Source organism: Cryptomeria japonica, chromosome 11 (assembly GCF_030272615.1).
Source record: "Cryptomeria japonica chromosome 11, Sugi_1.0, whole genome shotgun sequence".
NCBI lineage: Eukaryota > Viridiplantae > Streptophyta > Pinopsida > Cupressales > Cupressaceae > Cryptomeria > Cryptomeria japonica.
Genome location: NC_081415.1, coordinates 81454236 through 81461799, shown reverse-complemented (window position 1 = coordinate 81461799; position 7564 = coordinate 81454236).

Sequence of the window (7564 nt, the reverse complement as noted above, 5' to 3'; positions counted from 1 at the left end):
TTGAGATATATATGACACCATTTTCCTTGATCCTCATGTGTTGTGTTATGGATGATGCTTTCTATATGATTTTGTTGTTTCTATGATGATGATGCAATACTTAGATGTATGTGATTTGATATGTGATGAATATGATGTGTTAATGCATGATGTTATGAGATGTATCTTGAAAATGAGATGTATGATATGATGTGATGTGAGATGTATCTTGAAAATGAGATGTATGATATGATATGCAACTAATTGTAAAATCATATGCAACTAATTGAGCATCCTCATTCTTCCATTTGTCATCCCTATATAGTCACATGTTTTTGCTTTCTTTGTAGGTATCATAATTGAGCATTAATTTTTTGGGTTATGTTGAAAATTTATACAAGCATAATGGTATATTTGAACCATAATGACCTAAGAAAAATTTACATGATTTTTTATTTTCCAATATAGCACAAGCGTTAAGGTATAGTTAAACCAGGATGACCTGAGTGTGGATTGCATATAAACAGACAAGATTAAACCATTTGTATACACAAAGTGGAATCATGTCTTTAGTGATTTGTTTGAATCACGTCTCGAGACAAGTATTTGCATAGTACAAGTGATCACCTCATAGACAGAAAACTAAAAAATATTGGAGTCCCCATGACTTTCTTCAGCTTGATGTATTGTTGAGAAAATGTAGAGGATCCAATAGTTCAGAAAGTTCAAGCGCAAAAATGGTCAAAACTTCATGCAAGATGCAAACATTTGATACTTCAGAAAACCATCCATCATGTTTTGTGAATCATTTTAAGTGATCAATGTTTGTTTTTGTGATTGTTTATTTGTTTGCTGGATATGATTGTTTGAGTTTGCTGCAAGTTTTGATTTGAAGATGAAATTTTGATCAATGCTGCCCCTAGCTGAGTTTTCCTCTTAATGTGGATATGTATAGTGATTACCAAGCCATGGTGGGATACAATGAAAGGATATGTGGATAAACCAGGATAGTGACTATGCTAATTATGTCCTAGATAATGCGATAAAATGGTGGGCGATGGCTGATAATCCTTGACTTGGATATAATGGCTTGTTAGGATAGATAGATAGAGGAGCTATCCTCTCACAATAGCACCCGTTGCTAGGTTTTCACCAGTTGCTTTTATTGTAACTTTTTATTTGCTTTTTCTTGATTTTTTTTATATTTTTTGATATTTTTTACTTTTATGTGCATTAGACTGCTCAAGTGTAGTATTTCTTTAGATGGATGTTGTTAGTTGGTTCGTCAAGCATATCTCCTTCTAAATTTGTTAGCTGATAAGCACCTGATCCATACGCTGATATGATGACATACGGACCTAACCAATTAGCTTCAAATTTCCCTTTCTTTTCCCGATCCTGTTGATTTCTAGGATTTTCCTTGAGTACTAGATCACCAATTTTAAAAATTCTAGGAATGAGCTTGTGATTGTAGCTTTTACACATGCGTTACTGATATGCTTTGAGGTGAGTGTAAGCACATTGGTGTCTTTCATCTAGAAGTTCTAGCTCTTGCAGTCGACTGACTCGATACTCTTCATCTAGAATTAGGCCTTTCATAGAGACTCTAAGAGATGGAATTTCTACCTCCAGGGGTAAAATTGCTTCTAATCCATAAACCAATGAATATGGTGCAGCTCTCGTAGGTGTGCGGATGCTAGTTCTATATGCCCAAAGTGTTGGATTGAGTTGTACATGCCAATCTTTGCTTGCATCATTTACTATTTTCTTTAGGATTTTCAATATTGTTTTGTTGGATGCTTCTACCTAACCATTCCCCTATGGGTAGTAAGGTGTAGAGAAATGATGTTCGATTTTGAATTTTTCACATAGTTCTCACACATCTTGGTTCTTGAAAGGTCATCTGTTATCTATGATGATGGAACTTGGAATGCCATATCTATAGATTAGATAATTAAGGATAAAAGAGGCAATTTGTTTCCCAGTCACTGTGGTCATGGGGACCGCTTCAATCCATTTGGTAAAATATTATGTTGCAGTAATAATGAACTTGTGTCCATTTGAAGATGAAGAATGAATTTTGCCGACTAAGTCCAATCCCCACTAGCAAAAGGGCTAGGATGTTGTGAATGGCTGCAGTTCCTATGCTGGTGCATGTATAAGATTTCCATGGATTTGGCATTTAGGACACTTCTTTGCAAAAGGGTAAGAGTCTTTTTCCATCGTTGGCTAGTAATATCCCATTCTCAAAAGTTTTTTAGCAAGAGTAGGACCACTTGAATGGGTGCCACAGATACCTTCATGAAGCTCTTGTAAAGTGGAGTCAGATTCATTATGATCAAGGCAACAAAGAAGAGTACCATCTAGACCTTGACGTTACATAGTATCAGCAGTGAGAGTGTAATAGGTGGCTTGCTGGATAAAGTTGCATTTTTAGTTTCGAGATAGGTCAATGGGTAGGATGTTTTGTTTAAGATAGTTGTATATTAGTCCGTATAATAGAGAGTCAAAACTGGTCAAGGCATAGATAACATGGGATTCAGAATGGTCATAGGCTGGGGAGAACAGTTGCTCTACCAGAAACTCGTAATGACATTGTTGCTCTATAATTTGTAGTAGTGAAGCGATAGTAGCCATTGCATCAGCTATTCTATTGTCCAACCTTGGTATTTTCTCAAAGGTGATGTGTACAAAATATTGTTTGAAATCATCCACCATTCATTTGTATGGTAGCATCTTGTCGTCCTTCATCTGATAGTCATTGTTGATTTGATTGATGACTAGTTGTGAATCTCCATAGACTTTTAATTCTGTGATTCTCCATTCCATAGCCATTTTGATGCCTATAACCAGTGCCTCATATTCAAAAATGTTATTTGTGCATGGAAACATGAGCCTATAAGATCTTGGTATGGTGTGCCTGTAAGGAGTGATGAACAGAATGCCAACACCTGAGCCATGTTGAGTATAGGATCCATCAAAGTATAGGGTCCATTGTTTGGTGGAAATAGTAAGAACATCCCTATCCAGAAATTCAATCTCCATTGGTTGTTTTCCTGGTAGCGCTGCTTTAGCTAGTTGATCTGCAATTGCTTGTCCCTTGATAGCTCTTCGCTCTATGTAGTGGATATCAAATTCACTGAGAATCATGACCCATTTAGCCAATCTGCCTATAAGAGTTTCTTTACTAAGCAAATATTTGAGAGGATCAATTTTTGCGAGTAGCTTAATTATGTGAGCTAGCATGTAATGTCAGAACTTTTGAGAAGCAAATAATACTGTTAGACAAGCCTTCTCAATGAATGTATAGTTGAGTTCATATTCGTTTAATGTCCTATTGATGTAATAGATAGCTCATTCCTTGCCTTTTTGATCTTCTTGTGCTAATAATGCCCCTAGTGATATATCTGTTGTTTAAATGTAGAGAATGAGAGGCTTCCCTGCTATTGGCGGTACTAGAACTGGTGGGTTCATTAGATATTGCTTGATTTGATAAAATGATTATGCACATTTGGCTTCCCATCTGAATGGTACATTTTTATGTAGCGAATGATTAAATGGTAGACTTTTATATTCTAGTTGAGCGATGAATCACCTCATTGACCGGAGTCATCCTTGTAGAGATCTGAGTTGGTTGATGTTTTTTGGTGGTGGCATCTCCATTATGGCTTGTACCTTTGTTGGATCCACTTCAATTCCCTTAGCGAAAACTATGTAGCCTGGTAATTTGCTTGATGTTACCCCAAAGACACACTTCTTAGGGTTGAGCCTAACTTGTAATTTCTCCAATCTGTCAAAAATATTTTCTAAGATGCTGAGATGTTCTGCCCGAGTAAATGATTTATCTAGTAAATCATCCACATAGTGCTCCATGAAGGTATGCATCATGTCATGAAATATTGTTGTCATTGCTCATTGATAAGTTGCCCCAGCATTCTTTAAGCCAAATGGCATGACATTTCAACAATACATTCCCCAAGGATAGGTAAACATTGTTCTATCTTGATCCTCTGGGGCTATCTTGATTTGATTATAGCCCAAAAAATCATCCATTAGTGATAGCATTGCATGGCCTATTGTGAGGTCTACAATTATGTTGATACTAGGCAAAGGAAAGTCATCCTTTGGACAGGCTTTGTTGACATCTCTAAAATTGGTGCATATCCAAATACTGCCATCTAGTTTAGATACTGGTACGATGTTGGAAATCCATTCAGCATAGTCAATAGGTTGAATAAATCTGATGTCTAATAGTTTCTTCAGCTCAGCTTTGACCATGAGTGCTATGTGTGGATTCATCTTTCTTAGTTTTTGCTTGACTGGCTTAGCTCTTGGAGAAATGGAAAAGTGATGCATGATTAATTGTGGATCAATCCCGGGCATATCTGCATATGACCAAGAAAAGTTGATTTTCTTTTCTTTGAAAAATTGGATAAACTCTAATTTTTCTTCCTCTGTCAAAGATTTTGCAAGGTGTATTTTTTTGGTTGCTTCTATTATACCAATGTTGATTGATTGAGTGGGCTCAATCAATATGGGTGATTGCTCTTGATAATGTTCAAGAAGAGTGTCAAGCCTCCCATCTTTAGGTGCCTTAAAAAGGTTTTCACCTTCAGATGCATCCTTTGTTTTTACTTTTTTGTGATCAAGTGCTGCCATTGACTGGTTTTCAGCAATAGATCCTTTATTTTGTTCATTTTTACGACTGAGAGACATGGCACTCCCCTGGCTGCAGATATCGTTACTTTGTTCACTGGTAGAGTCTGTTTCTGGGTTAACGGTATACAAGTAATGGATAATGGATTCATCATTCGAGAAAATTGGTATGTCATGATTTTTTCAAGTTCATCCTAGTCTATGAGGTTAGGAAAGATAAGTGGTAAAGAATCATTGAGTGGATCAAGTTCAGCTGCTATAAGTGTCAAGATGGAGGTATCATCGTGGTTGATCGAGATATTAAATAAGTTAAGGATTTCATCGAGGTCTTCGATGGTATCATCTTCTATGTAGACTTTCTCGTAATGTCGTTGCTCATCTTCTTTGGTGTCATAGATATTTTGTGGACCAAATTCAAGTAGTCTAAGCTCTATGGCAAGTTCTTCTTGAAAGATGGGTGTATGACTGTCATTTGCAACAATATCTTCAATAACATTAGAACAGCTACCCAATTCATAGTCATTTGAATCAGTCTTAGAGGTATTATCCTAGATTCTGGTAGTGTTGTGGATGGGTATGTTGTAGGATGAAAATAGGTCTTTGATGATTGATACAAGTCTGATAGTTTTCATTGGTTTTGTGTTAGATCATGCTTCCACTCTTTGCATTTGTTCATATATTGTCTCTCCCCGGGGAGGAATGATGTTATCAGGAGGTGATTCCTCTTTATTGAACACTAGTTTTTGAATATGATGTACTTCAGTAGTAGATGCTTCCTTCTTTTGATTGATGGGCTTCCCTTGATGTTGCTTTCTTTCTTGATATTCTCATTCTTTACGTATTGTCTCTATTGATTCAAATAGTGCTGCCTGCCATGAGTCCTCCTTGTATTTCTTCTTTTCCTTCCACTAAGGTTTTTGGTACTTTCTTGGTGTCTTTTTGGGTGGTAGAGTGTGTTCATAACCCAATTGGTGCAGGAGCACCCTTCTAAGGTCCTCCTCCTCTTGAATTTGGTTGGTGTTTTGCCTCTTTAAGAAGCCATTCTAAATATAATAAGAGCCATGAGCTCATTAGTCTTAATTAGGTCCTAGTTTAGGTCCTAGGTTCTCAAGTCTTGGTTGATATTTCTTGTGGAGGAGAGGTTATATGTGCCATTGATGAGCTTGAGGTCCTTTTTAGCATGGGGGTGTCCATATGATAGCCCAAAGTAGGCCTAGGAGTCAAGAAAAGCAACTTTACAAAAGTTGCAAAAAGTTGCATGACAACTTTTCAAAGTTGTCAAGCAACTTTTCCACCTAATAGGCCAAAAAAACCTTAGCTTAGCATGGAGAACCTAATTTTGGCACATAGACCAAGGAAATGATGCTATAAATAGTTACAAACCCTAAAATGATGGGTGGGATGCTAGTTTTGTACAGCCCAAGAAAAGAGACCTTGACTGTGACTGTAATTTTGGTTGCCAGTCGGCACAAATGGAGCATCAGAGAGTGATAATGGATTGTTTTGAAAACTAAACTATGTTGAAATATTTTTGTTGTGTTTACTCTTCCATTTTGAGCAATTAGCTTTAGTGTATTGTGCAGGTTTTGAGTCTTTGGTAAATATTTTGTAAAACACTCTTTCATTGTCCAGTTTTGGACTGTTTTGTGTCAATGGGTTAACAACTCTTATCCCCACTGTGGAATCACCATGAAACCATGATTAATAGGAGTGAAGACCTTGTACATTACTTTAGAGAAAGAAGGGCCCTTGAAGATGTAGGGAAGCCATCCAAAGACCCACTCCTAGGCGAGACTAGACAGTGCCCGGCTAGGAAGGGTTAAGGTTGCAGAGGTCCGTGAGAGCAAGGAAGGTTAGAGGAGGATGCACCCTTTGGAGGATTTGTATAGGGGTGTGTAGAGCACCATTGGTGAGAAGGAGGATCTTCCACCAATCTAGACAAGGTGGTGAAAACACTAAACCTTCACTGTGACCCTGGTAGGCCTAAAAACCCTCTTAAAAACCCCAAAATTCACCTAGGGTAGTGTACGGACACTTGGAGGCCTAAAACCTAGAAAATATTTGAGAATTTGCAAAATGAATAGTAGTAATTTTGGGGAGTTTCACAAGTTGGGTCATCATTTGCAAGAGGGAGCCCTAAAAGTTTGGAATGGAGGCCTCATTAGGCTCATTCCTTGTAGCCCTATTTTGCAGGATAGAGGCAAAATTGTGAGAATGGTAATAGATAGGGAGGCCTAAATCTCTTGGGGGTACATGAATGGTTGGAAAACCATGCCTAGAACCTATCCTAACCTTGCTAGGACCTAAGAAGGTGTAGGATAAACCAAACCCTTATGAGCCTAAATAAGGGTTCTTTTGAATCTCATGAGTAGGGGAGACCTTAGGAGAAGTATTGCAAGTTCTTGGTGGGTGGATTGGGCAAGGTCAGGGGATTCTACAAGTAGGGGAAGTCCTAGAGACCCTAGGGGGTGGTTAGAACACCTAGTGATCCAAGGAAAGGATCAAAGAGCATAGACTAGATTAGTCTATCCCATACCCATTCCCATCAGATTGGTATCAGAGCAAGTTAAAGATTTGGTGGACCGTACATGTCTCTATATTCTAGTGAATCAGTAGGGGAGAACATAATGGTCACTAATGCAAAGTTGGCTAGGGAGGTAGAAGAGCAGAAGGAGAAAAATAGACTCCCTGAAGAAGCTATGAGTGAGATAAGGGACAAGCTGCAAGAAGTGGTTGATCAGAGGACACATGGACTCTAGGGTAAGGACACCAAGGATAAAGGCAAGAAAACTATTGACATAGATGAAATTATACCTAAACCAGACCCCTTGATCAATGAAGAACCTTTTGTAAAGGCCATCAAGGCTTTGAATACTAAAGCTTTTGAAGGATTGCCACATTTCAGTGGAAGGATGGACATTGACACTGT